The sequence below is a fragment of the Serinus canaria genome (genome assembly GCF_022539315.1).
Source record: "Serinus canaria isolate serCan28SL12 chromosome 7 unlocalized genomic scaffold, serCan2020 HiC_scaffold_29, whole genome shotgun sequence".
NCBI lineage: Eukaryota > Metazoa > Chordata > Aves > Passeriformes > Fringillidae > Serinus > Serinus canaria.
Window position 1 is genome coordinate 4957390 of NW_026108147.1, and position 15317 is coordinate 4972706.

At 50.8% G+C, this 15317-nt stretch overlaps 1 protein-coding gene across 1 annotated transcript in view; it reads right to left on the reverse strand.

Moving 5' to 3' along the window:
• Window positions 1-15317, reverse strand: part of NDUFA10 (NADH:ubiquinone oxidoreductase subunit A10) — a 179460-nt gene that overhangs the window by 120502 nt on the left and 43641 nt on the right. The window lies entirely within an intron of this gene.

Consider the following 15317-nt stretch of genomic DNA (forward strand, 5'->3'; position numbering starts at 1 on the left):
TGTGAGTGCATACATCCCCCTGTAGCTCCAGCTGACAGGAGGAGCTCATTGTGCTTGGGTTTGGGAACACTTTGGAAAAGCCCAGAGCCCATCCCCCATCCATTTCATGCAATCACAGAACCACTAAACTTGGGCAAGACCTCCATCAAGCCCAGAACGGCGTCTTTCCTTCTCTGTATCGGAGAACTGAGATCTCCCTTCATTTGAGGCTTCTCTAACAATCCAAAAACTCATATTCACCCTCATTAGCAGCTTGCTGGTGTATTTTTCCAGCCTTCCAGTGCTCAGTGCCAGCAGCTCCACACAGAAGCTCCAGCAGCTCCAGGAGCAGGCTCTGGGCAGTGCAATTCTTGTCTGACATACAGCACCTGAGCCTGTGTCTGTGCTGGGGCTGAGACCATTGCCCTAAATTCTTGCTGCTCCTCTCCAATTTCCCAGCCACGATCAAATCCCGGGGGGAATTCCACATTCCCTGCAGCTTCTTCCAGTTCCCCACAAAGCCTCAGGAGAACAGCAGCTGGTTTTGTGCTGCTACCCTCTGGATCTGAAGGATACCCCTGAACTTTAGCCTGGCTCTTGCCCCTGGCCCCTCTCTGAGGCTTTGATCCAAGGAAGCCTCTGGACACATTCCCCTGGCTCCGCTGTGAATTCAGCACTGCAGTATCTTGTATTGCAGATTATTTTTAGGGATGATCCAATTGAGACTGATAAAAATAAGAAAGGAGCTGGAGAATCTTTGCTGGAGCTGACTGTGAGATGCTGTGGCTTACCAGAGCCTCATGGCCAGAGTGGGATTCCTGATCCAAGAGCACATCCCAGAACAGGTCAAGGGTTCATCCGCAGGGCTCGATGGCCCAGTTGTGCTCCCACCAGCACCCAACAGGACAAAAAACAGGGATCACCACAGATAAACACAGGTACCTGCAGGCCAAATTACCCAAATCAAATCCAAATTTCCTTTCAAAGTTGAGGAAACATCATCCATAGCTGCTAAGGACATCCTCAGCAATAGTGGCCAGCCAGACTGGTGATACACTGCTGAATTTCACTGAGAGCCTTTAAAAATTATTATCAGTTCTTTAATAAACTCAGCTGGGCTGTGCAGCCACAGCCCTCACCGTGTGGCTCCCAACTGAAGAGCAGAAAGCAGTGAGACACCTCCCTGTGCCATATGCCCAGACTCCAGAAAATGTTTGGGGTGAAATTCCAGAGCACAGTAAAGGACAAAAACTGATTTTTTTTTTCTTTTCATAGATGTGAAGAAAGAGGACTTGCTCTCAACTGATTGGTCAGTATTGCCTGGAGAAAGAAAGTAAAAAAAAAAAAAAAACCCCTTGAGAGATGACATGTCTAAACCAGTCACTTAGAGGTATTTATTTTTTTAAGAAGGGAATTTTCCCTTTTTCTTTTTGGTCAGGTTGATGACTGCCAACAGTATTTTAACATCTGCTGTGCCTGCTGACCTACCACATTTACCCTACTTACACTAATTAAACTTTAATTAAGCTTACTAGATGTTCATCTAACATCAAAAGTAAGGCAAAGGCTTTGCCAAGCAAAGGTCTTGGCGTGGCCGGGCAGTTTGGGTTTACATCATTTTATTTATACATTCATAACAAAGGGGAGGGGTTTTGAGTGCAGGTCACTTCTGCCCTACTCACCTGACTCTTCCAGCACCTGCTCTGCTGCTTTGTTCTGAACCAGTTTCACGAGGACTGGCACTTGTTGGGGTAACAGACACCTCAAGGGACTGACAAGTGTTTTGGGATGCTCCCATGAGTTCAGGCCCTCAGGTACCTCATGTTTCTTCTCTCAGGCTGCCAATCGGGTCTTATATTTCTGTTTCTTAAAAAAAACCCCAAAAAATAAAAAGAAAAAAGGGCTTTCCTGCCAGCCCACCCTGGCAGTGCAGGGGTGCAGTCCCTGCTCCGTGCACACACAGCTGTTTTCCAGTCAGCCTCACTCAAACAACTCAGCCAAGTTTCCTGACAAGTCAGTTTTCCTCTCCTCTCTGCCTCCAAAATAAATTCCCTCACATCCCAGGAAAGGTGCTGCCACAGGCTTGGGAAGGGAGGGAGAGGCAGCATCAGGAGTTCCTTGTGACACCTGGAGCACGGGTGTCACATTCCCCTCACCAGCCAGGGCTGCATTAACCACTGGGAATTAAAACAGATCCTGGTGCTCTCCTCAGCTCAAAAGATTCTCAGAACCCTTAAGGCTGGAAAAGACCTCGAAGATCTTTGAGTCCAACTGTTAACCCAGCACTGCTTTTCCCTAATTTCAGCAGGATCAGCTGGGAAAGCAAAAGCCAGCTGCACTTGCACACTTCAAGGATCAGCAATCAGATTGTTGGGGCCAGAATTGTCCTCTTGCATGGCTCACTCCATTCTCACCTTCAGCAAAATGGCTCTGCCTTTGATCCTGGGAAAGCCACTTATTTTAGAGCTGTTCCTCTGAAATTGCTTGAGCAATAGTCCCTCTTTTTCTTTCTTTCTTTTTCTTCTTTCTTTCTTTCTTTCTTCTTTCTTCTTTCTTTCTTTCTTCTTTCTTCTTTCTTTCTTTCTTCTTTCTTTCTTTCTTTCTTTTTTTCTTTCTTTCTTTCTTTCTTTCTTTCTTTCTTTCTTTCTTTCTTTCTTCTTTTCTTTCCTCTTTTTTCTTTTTTTCTTTCTTTTCTTTCTTTCTTTCACAAAGCAGGAACTTTAAAAAAAAAGTTTTTGGAAAAGGATATTTTGGCAACAAACCTTTCAGTTTAGTGCTTGGCAGGCACCAAGCATTTAAGCTTTGAAAAATAAAAATTTGTTCAGAGCTTTGGGGTTTTGATATTCTTTTGGTCTTTCTAAATGAAAGTGCAAGTTGGGGCTGTGAGTGGGGAGGTTCTGACACACACACACAAAACACCAAACCCTCAACCCTCAAGGATTTCCAGTGATCTCTGCATAAAACAGGGCTGAAACTTAGTCCAAATTCCCAGGAGGACCACACATGGATTCATGGAGTGATTTCCCCTGAATGACAGCTCCCAGGTAGCATTGAGGGGTGTTGGAATGATGGAATGGTTTGGAAAGGACCTTAAAACTCTTCTCATTCTCCTCCCTGCCATGGACAGGGACACCTTCCACTGGACCAGGTTGCTCCAAATCCTGTCCAGCCTGGAAAACTCCCAGGGATGCAGGGGCAGCCTGTTTGGGGGTGTAAGGGAATTCATTGTTCCAAACAACAACCCCCTATTTGTGGTGTTTTATTTTCAGTCCATCCAAGGAGAGATGTTCCTGGTGAGTGTTCTGTGCACAAACAGGGGCTCCCAGTGAGACATCCTGGCCATCAGCTGGGCCCAGCAATGGAAACTCTTTGTGCAGGAATGAAATGGGTGCCTATGCCACAAAGGCCTGGGCAAACAGGTGCCCTGAGCACACAGCCTGGAGCCAATGCCCCTGTTGTCCCTTGGTATACAGAACAGGGTAACAACCTCTTTAAAACAACATCCTGCATCTCTCTCAGCAGCCCTGCAAAACCTGCAGCGAGCTTCCTTTCCTGGGACCCTGCAATGGCTTTGCTTCCAAACTCAGTTGCTCCATGGGACGAAAAAAAAAAAAAAAAGCAGAGAGGTAACAAGAGAAACGGAGCATTTGGCAAATGCGCATTGAACTTCACACAACAAACTCATTAGTTCAGGCGGCCCCGTCTCTATGGCAACCAAACAGCACAAAAACAAGGCATTAACACCTAAATGTATTAGTGGGCAAGCGCTTAGCTTTTATCATTCCTGAGGTGTATTCCCCTCCGCAGCTCGCTGGGGTTCCCAAGGAAGACGAATCTGGTTCAAATGCCAACATAAACATCGGAGCACCATTTACAGACAGCCGAAACGGAGCTTTCGTAATTTCAATCACAGTTTGAAAAACAAACAACAAAACAAAACCGAGAAAAGGAGGCTGTGTGTAGGGGAGTTACCCAATTTTCACTTTGCTTTGTGAAATTGTTAAAGGTTTGCAAGTCAGGAGTGAGGGGCGAGAAATATTTTCCATCCTATCCTAACAGCTCCATGAGGATCTTCATCAGGAGGAGGAATGGGGGGTACAAACTGGTTCTCCCAAAATAATTTCCAAGAGCCCAGCCTTTATTTTAAATGGATATTATGAGCCCTAGGAAAATGTGACTCAATCTCCACTGTGCCACAAGGCTCCAGGTCATGCCACAGGCTTTGGGGGAGGAGTGGGGCTGTTTGGATTTGTTAGAGGAATACACAAGGGCTTGGGCATAGAGATGCTGAAAAGCCACATTTAAATGCTTCCCATTTAAAGCATCTTCCCATTCCCAGGACCCTGGGTGAATTCCAGTGGCCCCAAGAGCTCAGACCATGCTGGGACAGCTTGGAGAAGATGACAAGGTGTCAGATCTCTCTCTGCAAGTCGGAGTGAGGCAGCAGAGCAAAGGATGTGTCTCAGCCCAAGGCACACTTGAAGCTGTGCTGGGGCTAGTAATGCTCTTAACAGTTCCCTAAGTGTTCACTGAACTTCTTTTCTCATCTTTGCTCCAGGGTTTAGAACAACCTTCAGTAGGAATAAGGATCTGGCTTTCTTGGGGTGGATAGTCTTAAAGAGTGTAATCCTGCTCACTGTCAGAGAGAGAAAATCTCTGCCCAGGGAAGCTGTGGTTGCCCCTGGATCCTTGAGAGTGCCCAAGGCCAGGTTGGATGGAGCTTGGAGCACCCTGGGAGAGTGGAAGGCGTCCCTGCCTGTGGAAGGGGGTGGCACATGATGAACTTTGAAGTCCTTTTCAATCCAAAGCCATTCCCCCTTCCATCATGCACAGTTGTTTCCAGGTGAGAGGCACCTTGTCCTGGGGCTAATTCAGACCTAATCACTAAATGTTCTGTGTCTCCACACAAAGACAGCAAGGAGAATGCAGGCAACACACTCAGGAAAAACGTTTAGTGGGAAAAGCAACACCAAACCAAGAGACGATTCCTTAAAAAAATGTCAAACCCATCTTCTCCTCCAGCATCCTTCAGGTGGAGTCAAAAGAGCACCTCTGTTGCCACCAGCACGGATTTAGCCCGTCCCAATGTAGAAGGTCTGATGGCAAATTGCTCGTCACCTGATTGCAGCTGTATGACCAGCAAGTGCTACACTAAGGTGGTGCTGCACTCCCCACGCTGCCAGCAGCAGCAGCAGCACAGCCCAGCACCAACATCACCCTGTGTGCTCAGGCAGCACCTCCTCCTGCAAGCACTGCCAGCATTTCAGCTGGCCAGGGCCCGGCTTCCCAAGCCCTTCAGGCAGGTTGCAAGAAAGCAAATTAACAGGTTGAAACCCTGACAATTTTCCTCTGAAACAAGGTCACTGAGGATCTCACAAGTCCCTGGCTGGCTGGCTATCAGCTCAAAGGCATTTCAAGAACATTAGCACTGGTGCCAAAAATATCTGGGCTCATCCCTGCAGCAAAACAGTGGAAGGGGGATGGGATGTAATGAACAGGCAAAGGGATGGGGGAGCAGAGATGTTTGGGGGGTGTTTTTCTGGGGTGCCTCCACCAATGGGAAGAGTAAACAAAAGAGTTTTAAAGTCTCCCATCAGCCAGAACTAACCATGATCACCCTATGATTCATAGCTGGACTCCAGGATCTTAGAGGTCTTTTCCCACCTTATTTACCTCTGGCAATAGATCTCAGCACACAGCAGCAAAGCAAACTCAAACTAAACCCTCAGCACGCCCAGTCCCCTACAAAAGGCACTACAAAAGTGCTTGCTGACATCATGCCCAGCTCACTAGTGCTTTTCCTCTACTGGAAATTTTGTTTGCAGTCTCCAGTCTTGCCTTACAGTCTTTTCAAAATGAGGGGCTTTTGGGTTTACCAGTGAAATCATTGCTGTGGAACAAAATTCAGTAATCAGAACAACATTTAGCAATCAGAACAACATTCAGCAATTGTAACAAGAACCATACCTGCGAGCTTCAGTGCAAACCCAGCTCCAGATGGACCTGAAATAATATCTCTCACAGCCCTCTTCACCATTTTATTTTTGGATTTGATGTCTAAATTGAGCATTTAGAGGCCTCCGTGCTGAACCCTGGGGCTTTTTTCCCCAAAGCTCTCCTGGTTGACATACCCTTGGGTCAAGGTGGATGCTCTGCTCCTGGTCCATGTGAGCACAGACCAGCTCTGACTGCTCTTGTCAAACACAGCAGCATTTCTGGGCACGAGGGCAAATGGGTTTGAGCTGAAGGAGGGCAAGTATTAGATGGGATATTGGGAAGGAATTGTTCCCTGTGAGGGTGGGGAGGCCCTGGCACAGGGTGCCCAGAGAAGCAGTGGCTGCCCCTGGCAGTGTCCAAGGCCAGGTTGGACACTGGGGCATGAAGCACCTGGGATAGCGCAAGGTGTCCCTGCCCATGGCAGGAGGTGGGATGAGATGAGCTTTAAGGTCCCTTCCAACCAAACCATTCTGTAATCTGACCCCTAAAGTTCACACCTCCAGACCTCTGTCCTGGTGGGCCATGCCACCCTGGGACAGATGCAAATCCCAGGAAGCAGCTTCTGGTCATTGCTGCCCTCACTGCACTCACAGAGCTGCAGATTGTGCAACAGCTCTGAGAAACCACCCAGGCCCTGCAGAACTGGTGCCATGCTGAATGCATTAGCTGTGCTAGGAACAAATGAATCAGCCAAAGCCAGCTTTGGTTTTGTGCTGGGGGCAGAGGAGCGCGGAGCGGCAGAGAGGCAGAGCACGGTGACACCGCTGTCCCCAGTGTGACAGACCAGCCTGGGTGCAGCCACACACTACCCAGAGGTGCCCAGATCCAGACCTGCAGGCTGTGGCTGCTGGAGCAGTGTTTATTCTAGCCCTGCTTCCCTCGTGCTTGTTCCCAGCAGGAGGGGATGTAAACTGGCTCAGCCGTGCCTGCCCAGCCCTCCATCCTCTGCCACGTGCCAAAACTCTTCTGCTCACACTCTGCGAGGTCACATTTATTGGCAGAGAGCTCGGCTCGTTCTCCCCTCTCCCTTCCCCCATGCTCCTGGTGAAATATGAAAACAGCCTGCCACCTGCCATTTGCCTGGCCTGCTTCTCTCCGTGTGCCAAAAATTAGCAACATACCCCAAAATGTAATTGGAAACACTGCACTGCACTGCAGGGGTCCCACTGCTGTTGCATAGAAGAGGCTTGACAAAAAGCCAATTTAATTTCTAGATTCCCCGGGCTGCATGTAGCCGCTAAGTGAGGAGGTAAAAAAAAAAAAAAAAAAAAAATTTTAAAAAAAAAATCCCTTTTATCAGGCCAATTCCTATTAGTAGATTCAGATCTTTTAACAAGCCATACTGGAGGAATCAACGAGCTGTTGCTGCCAGCAGATTTAGGGCATCGTTTCTTGGAACTGGAGTCGTGTGGGAGGTCAGGAGTTAGAAGTTGGCATTCCCAAACTTCAGAGCCGGGAGCTGGGGTGTGCAGGGCAGAGCTGAAGGGGGCAGAGATTCCTAAGGGCTGACATTAACCCCGGGAAGGAAACTGCCCCACTCCCCCTCCTCCCCAGCAGAACTTGCGCAAGTCCCAGAGGATCCTGGCAGGAGGGATCTGGAGATGCTCCCGCACCTCAGCACTCCGGGCAGCTTTGACAGCAGAGCACAGCACCACTGCTGCAGCCCCAGCTGCAGGCCAGCCCTGCAGAGCCAGCAGTTATCTCCTTTTTTCAGGAAAAGGGCAGGACAGGCAGGCAAGAAAATATAGGGCACCTCATTCACACCACGCCTTGGCAGAGAGCTCGGCCAGCAGATTTGTGAAACTGAAAAGCAACATTTCACCCCGAAAGAGCTGTTTACATTGTCAGGGTTGACTTGCCAGGCTTAGGAAAGAGCTGTGCCAAACTGGCTTATTATTATCTCCCTTCCCCAAAATACTCAGGGCCTGCTCCTTTGTTCTGGGATGTCTGTATCCATGGAGCTGTGCTGAAATCCATGTGCCTCGGGGGCACCTGTACACACAGACACAGGGAACTCAGCCACTCTGACAGCAATAAGGATGGATTTTGGGAAGGAGTTGTCCCCTGGGAGGGTGGGGAGTCCCTGGCACAGGGTGCCCAGAGAAGCTGTGGCTGCCCCTGGATCACTGGAAGTGTCCAAGGCCAGGTTGAAACACCCTGGGCTAGTGGAAGGTGTTCCTGCCCATGGCAGGGGGTGAGATGAGATGAGTTTTAAGGCCCCTTCCAACCCAAACCACCCTGGGATTCTGTGAAATTAATTGCCAGGCTGGAGCTAAAGCTTCACTGACCTCATGTTTCCCCTGGAATTGCACTCCCTCCTTGACCTTATACCAAGGCTGTACAGCACACTCAGGAGATCCAAACAGGAACAATCCTTCCATCTGCTCTTCGGGAGAAAAGTGCTTAAACCCAAATCACAGCACTATTAAATATCTCCCCACATCCTCCCTGGTCAGGTTCCTTGGAGAAGATGCACAGGGAAGCTCGGATCAGAGACCCTGGGGGCACTCAGGTGTGTCTGAAGGCCCAAATAGGACACTGGGACAATGGAATGCCTCTGGGGATGGAGTGTCCCAGCCCATCTCACAGAATCACAACATCCTGGGTGGAAGGAACCCACCAGGATCATGGAATCCAAGCCCCGGCCCTGCACAGGGCAGTGCCCAGAATCCCACCCTGTGCCTGAGAATGCTGTGTTTGGGACTGGGATACCCAAACCCCATCACAGATCTGCTGCCTGGGACTCTGGGCTGCCTTAATTTCAGCCTCAGAAGGGCAAGGCAAGAGGGAGCCCTGAGGAAACTCCACATTCCTTCTCATCAGGATGATTACTGAATAGGCTTTAATAGATCAGGGAATGAAGAATATGGTTAAGTCTAAATAACTGCTTTGAAATTCTTCAAAATTAGATTATTTTTTTCTCTATAGCAAGCATGCTATGGAATACTAGGGAGATGACCCCACGTTTCCAAAACTAAAACAAAAAAAAAAGCCATCACAAAATCCACAGCTGCTCCCCATTTGCAATAAGCTGTTTAAAACAAAATAAACCAATACATTTTGCTCCAAGAGACATGAATTAGGCACTGGCAGCTTGCTTCCCTCATTCCTCTATCCCCAAACACTTTGAATGGAAGGAGGGGGAAACCTTGAAGTGATACATATGTGAGAAGCCTTGAGAACAATAGCTGCTACCCAGTTGACTCCAGAGCTGTTATTAAACTCGAGGTTCCCGTGCTAGAGGAGCACAGCTGGAACACCACCAGCACCAGGCTCTGAGAACACCAGCAAAAGTCATATTTCCACCTACAAACTCCTGGAAGTTTGCAGCCCAAAGAGCAAAACACCAAAGATTCATGTGGGCAGGCTCAGAGGGATGGCATCCTTCAAGAGCAAAATATCACCAGGCTAATCCTCAGATCAGGAGGGGCAGGATCCTGCTTGGAGCCCAACGTCACCATTGTGCTTTTAAATTGAATTTTACTCACAATGAGGTGCAGTCAGCACAAAGAGGCTACAGTAGGTTTGTCACACTATGGTGTCTGGAAGCAGCAGCTCAGTCCCTGGATGTGTCAAGCAGGGGAGAAGAAGCTGAGTGCTGCTGTTTGCAAGCAGCTCACAGCTCTTGTCCCTCCTGAAAATGAGGGGAAGACTTGGAGGGTTCATCGTGCACTGGAGATGGCTCTGAGGATCCCTTTTCCTGGGCTTTGGAAAATGAAGCTTCTCTTGACACCCTCAGCTGCAAGTGTGTGCTGCTCTTCCCTCTGATTGCCCGGGCACGGAGCTGGCCCAGGGGAAATAATGCCATGAAAGTTTTCTCTAAGTTTAAAAGCTCAGAGATGCCTCTGAAGCACTGCCTTCGAAGGAAGCCTTCACCAGGGGAAGAAGGAGCAGCCCAGTCTCGCCCCAGGCAAGAAACAGAGATGAGGAACGAGCTGAGGGAGGACTAAACCACTCTGTTCAAAATCAGATCTTCAGGCATCAAGGACTCGGGAAAGGAGGCGAAGGAAGGTTTCAAAGGCTGCCTGAGACTTGAACACTTGTACTCCCCAGCAGGCTTCTGTGCCCACATTAATCTCCTTTCTGCAGAGGACACACAGGGACGTTCCACGGCAGACCTTACCTGACGTATGCATCAAATACCTCTCCACTGCCACTGGATCCCAGTCCCTGATTCCCAGAGAGCACGGATAAACTTCCAGCCCTGCATTAAGGACTCCAAGCTCAGCAGCAGGATCTCTCCATCCAGCACAGAAATACCCCCACTCCAAGATTTCCCTGGAGGCACATTGCTCTGAGTCACCTCTTCTCCAGCCTGATGTTCCCAGAAAGGCTGGGGAAGGGACCTTAGCATTCCAGCCCCCTGCCATGGGCTGGGATACCTCCCACTATTCCAGCTTGCTCCAAACCCCATCCAACCTGGCCTTGGACACTTCCAGGGGAGCACAGGAGAATTCCCAGAAAGTTTTAGATGTGAGGAAGCATCTGGGTTCTTCCCTGAGTGCCAGGATACTAACACAGCTGCCCAGGAAACTTTTCATCCTGTTCTGGATTTGGGTCTTCTGCTGGTCCAGTGTGGCCTGTCAAACAGAGAGAGCCAGGCTTGGCATCTGCCACTGCTGTTTGTCACAGGCGTTTGAAATTTAGAGTAGGGATAAAATGATCCCTCAGCATTTGTGCAAAATGACAAAGGGCAGCTCTGCCCCCTCCCTCTCCCCACGCTGTCAGAAGTAGTGGCTTGCGAACAGCCTGGTGACAACACTGCTGAGTAACATACAGGGTGTTAAGAGTCAATTCAGAATTTTTTTAAGAGAGGGTCTGCAGGAGGTACTGACCTGGATCCAGCTGTTGCACCCTTCTGGGGGAAGAAGGCAACTGGATCTTTCAGACCTTCCACAGGGAGACCAGGAACAAACACTCCAATCAAACATGAGGATTAACTGTCTCACAAAACTCCTCTCCCTACCAGCTGTGCTCCAGCCGCTCAAGCGTATCCCATCCTTTGCTGCTAAGCACATCCCATGCACAAAAGCTCATTGCAGTCTGTGGTCATTCTAAAGGGGTCACCAAAGACCTGAGCTGGCTGAATCCAAGGTGTGAATAATAGAAATCAGCTGCCAGGACCAGGTTGTAAATCATCTGAGACCTCTGATGGAGCCCAAGCAGGATTTTTTTTATTTTTGCTGCTTGGGTTGGATAAAAAACATTTAAAGTGGCAACTGCAACATCTGCAGGGAGTTTCAGGAGAAACCCTTGGCACCACAAGGAGTTCAGTTCTCTCAGGCAGAAATTCCTGCCTGCAGAGGTTGCCCAGAGAAGCTATGGCTGCCCCTGGATCCCTGGCAGTGTCCAAGGCCAGGCTGGATGGGGCTTGGAGCCACCTGGGACAGTGGAAGGTGTCCCTGCCCATGGCACGGAGTGGCAGAGGATGAGCTTTGAGATCCCTTCCAACCTAAACCATTCTGTGATTCTCTCATTTGGGTGGGATTTGATTCTGGTCTGCAGGCAATGCTCCTCTTTGTCCCACTGCCCTCACTCCTGCAGCTGAGCTCTGACACCTGGAGAGGACCCTGTGCCTTCCCTGATGACTGTGCAGCACTTTCTCTGAGCTGGAAAACCTTCTGCTTGCAACTGTTCCAGAGACCCAGGAGCAGGGTGATGCTTCTGCTGATGGAGAAGGTGACCTGGAGAGGCTCAGAGCTGACTCTAGGTGGCACAGGTACCTGTGTCCTGCCACCCTAACCCTACTGGAAGGCAAAAATGCCAGCTCTGCTTCCAGTGAGGGCAAGAACCTTTTCATCCAGCATCTCAGCAAAGCTGCTTTCACAGGAAGCCTCGCCAGGCCTTCTGCAACATTTCCTCCAGCCAGGCCTGTCCCCTGCCTTCCACAGGAAGGAACATTTTGTTCGAAGACAGCTAATGAGCCATTTACATTTGCCTATAAAACCATGTTGGGTTGTTTGTCCCTCCCCTCCCGCCTCTCGGCTGCTGCCGCTGGCCTGCAGATCCTGTCAGGGCTAATTACGTTGGCTTTTCTGTGAAGGGAGTTTTCCCTCTTGCCATGTGTTTTCTGTTCAGGGCATAGCACAGTTTCAACAGGTTTTTGAAGCTGTTGTTGCTGTTGTTGTTCCTGACAAGAGCTGCAGTTATGAAACGCATCCTCACGGCCCCGCCGAGGCCCCAGCCAAGGCAGAACCAGCTCCCTCTGACGCAGGAGCAAATTGAGACCATTTGGTACTGGGGAGCACTGGACATCTTATTCCATCTGCAAAGGAGCTGCAAGAAGGGCTGAGCTGTTCCTCCCTCCCCTTCCCTTTCAGTACACTCATTTATCCCTGCCAAAATGCACTGTTTGCCTTCCAGTCTCCCCTCTTCCCTAGTATTATCCACACGCTGTCAGGGTGGACATGGAAAAGCACCTGTCCATCTCTCCCAGCAGGAACCTGGGATGATCCCTGAGCTCTGGGGACACGATGCTGTCCCTCGCACCCTTTTGCCGGGGGCGAAGCTCCTAGCACAGCAGAGCAGCCCAGGCCAAGGCGGGCAGGGAGCTGGAGAAGGATCCCAGGAGGCGCTGCTGGAGCCGGTCTCTGCAGGAGAGCAGCCCGGGCAGGAGCTGGGCCCTGCCCTGCCGGCGGGGCCTTCTCCCCACACCGAGGGGCCCAGCCGCAGCTGCTGGGGCTGGCCGGGCACTCCCTTCTCCCCACACCGAGGGGCCCAGCCGCAGCTGCTGGGGCTGGCCGGGCGCTCCCTTCTCCCCACACCGAGGGGCCCAGCCGCAGCTGCTGGGGCTGGCCGGGCGCTCCCTTCTCCCCACACCGAGGGGCCCAGCCGCAGCTGCTGGGGCTGGCCGGGCGCTCCCTTCTCCCCACACCGAGGGGCCCAGCCGCGGCTGCTGGGGCTGGCCGGGCGCTCCCCTCTCCCCCAGGCCGCTCCCCAGGGTGGCAGCAGCTCGTTTGTCAGGAGAGGGGCCAGCAGCGGCCGGGAGGTGGCAGAGCTGGAGCATAGCTGTGCTCCTGGCAGCCTCACACGGCGCCATGGCCCCACCGGCCCCATGGAGGCCATGCAGGCCGCATGGGACATCCGCGGGGACAGAGTGCACCTGACAGAGGGGGACAGAGGGGATGCTCTGGGTGGAGCACAGTGCCAGCACAAACCACCCCACAGGCTGCAGAAGGTGGCAGGGTCAATCGGCAGAGTTTCCTCGCTGCCCTGGCACAAGGGATGGCAGTACAGCTCCCCTCCACTCCCTGCCATTTAGGGCATCTCAGGGCTGGCTGTCCCCGAAGAGAGGCTGCTCCCTGTGGGATTCCCTCCTGTCAGGACCCATGACATCCCTCTGGCTGTCCTGAGCAGCCAAGACCCCTGCCAGGGATCTCAGAGACCCTGGCACAGAGCCCAAAATGCCTGTGGTTTTGATTATGACCCGTGGAGCAAGTTACCAACCTTAGATGAAGATCTGCAAGCCACGAGAAATTAAGTAGAATGATAGTGAATTTATCACGAGGTGAAAAAGTGGATTTTGGGTTTTTTAGAATGGAGATTCAGGGGGCAAGATGGAAGGATCTGGGCATGTCCTGCCTTTCTCCTTCTTCTTCTTGGCCTCCATCTTCTGCTGTGATATTGGCACTTTTAGGTTGGTTTAGAGTAGAAGCTCACTGTCTAACATAAGTGATAAGTATTGGAAAGTAATTGTAAACATTGTATACATAGTTTTTAGTATAAAGACATAACACCGCCCCGGGGGCAGGCAGATTGCCTCTGACTGTCTTGCTGAATGGACCTCAGCTGGACAGGAGAAAATATTTTATAGATAAGGAACAATGAACAACCTTGAGACCAAGAAATGAAGAGCTCTAACTCCTTCTTCACGTACTGGGCTGAGAAGAGTGACTTTCCAACTTTTCTCGGGGTCACTCTGACAAGCTAGAGACCCCGACACCCTCCCAGCCAGCTTGGGTCACAGTGGCCTTGTCCAGCCCTCAGCACTGCAGAGCTCTGAACTGCTCCTGGAGACCTGGACACCATGGAGTGGCCCTGAGGAGCCCTTGCAGTCCACAGGAGGGCAGGCACTGGTCTGGTTAGTGATGAGATCCTGTTTTACCACACACCCATCCTGCCAATCTGGGAAATGAAGAGCCATCCACTCAGGGAATGGCAGCAGCAGCACCTTCACAGCTCTTGGCCTTGCCTGGAGAAGACACCAGTGCAAAGGATGGATTGTAAATCATCTTCACATGTTAATCCAATTGGTTTTGCCAGGGAAAAAGGGAAATAAGGGAGTACATATATCATGGATTTAAACGCTGCAAAATGACTTCAGATTGAAAGGGAATAACTTAAATTGGATTTTGGGAAGAAATTATCCCCTGTGAGGGTGGTAAGTTACTGGCACTGCCCAGAGCAGCTGTGGCTGCCCCTGGATCCCTGGAAGTGCCCAAGGCCAGGCTGGACACTGGGGCTCGGAGCACCCAGGGATAGTGGAAGGTGTCCCTGCCCTTGGCAGGGATGGAATGAGATGGACTTTGAAGTCCCTCCCAACCCAAACCATTCCGTGGTTCTTTGTTTCTATGACAAAGGAGCTCCAGGAGCCCTCCCTTTTCAGGCAGGGTCTGGATCTGCCTGTCCCTGCCTCCTGCCACGGGTGGCAGCAGCTCTCCCTGGACTAAGGTCTCCAAGGATGCCCACTAGCACGGCTACCCTGCCCTCCCTGAGCCGGGAAGGCAGCCCGGGTTTCAGTGGAAGGCTCATTAAGGAGGAGTTAAGGGACAAAGCAATCAGGCTTATCAAGGTCCAGCTCGGGCTTTGGGAAGAAATGCAGCCGCTGGAGCACATGCCAATATTGTTAATGCCTTTTGGGGCTGCATCTGAGACTGGGTTTGTTTTGGCAGCTGCAAAGCCTGATATAAAAACATGTCCTTACTGCACAGACCGGCAGAGAGAGCCAAGGCTGCTGAGCAGGGCAGCATAGGGATGCTCCAGCAGCAGAACCTGAGCCTCACCTGGCAGGAATCCACCTGGCTCCAGCCAATCCATTCCCACCAACAGAGCAGCTGGACTTGTTTGTTTGTTTGTTTGTTTGTTTGTTTGTTTGACATCTCCTTGGGGCTTCTCCTGCTGAATCTCCAGAATGGTGGGGTTTAGATGCCACAGTGCCACGTGGCTGTCATCAAACCATGCCTGCAGCAGTTCAGCAAGGTGTGGTGGGTTCTCCTGAAGGCAAACCTTCCTTGTACCTTCAGGATGGCTTCCTCAGTTTAGATACCCCCAAAACTCAGGAGGGGTCAGGCAGTTCAAACAGTTCCAAGAGAAAAACTGGGAAATGAGAGATCTCTGTGTGT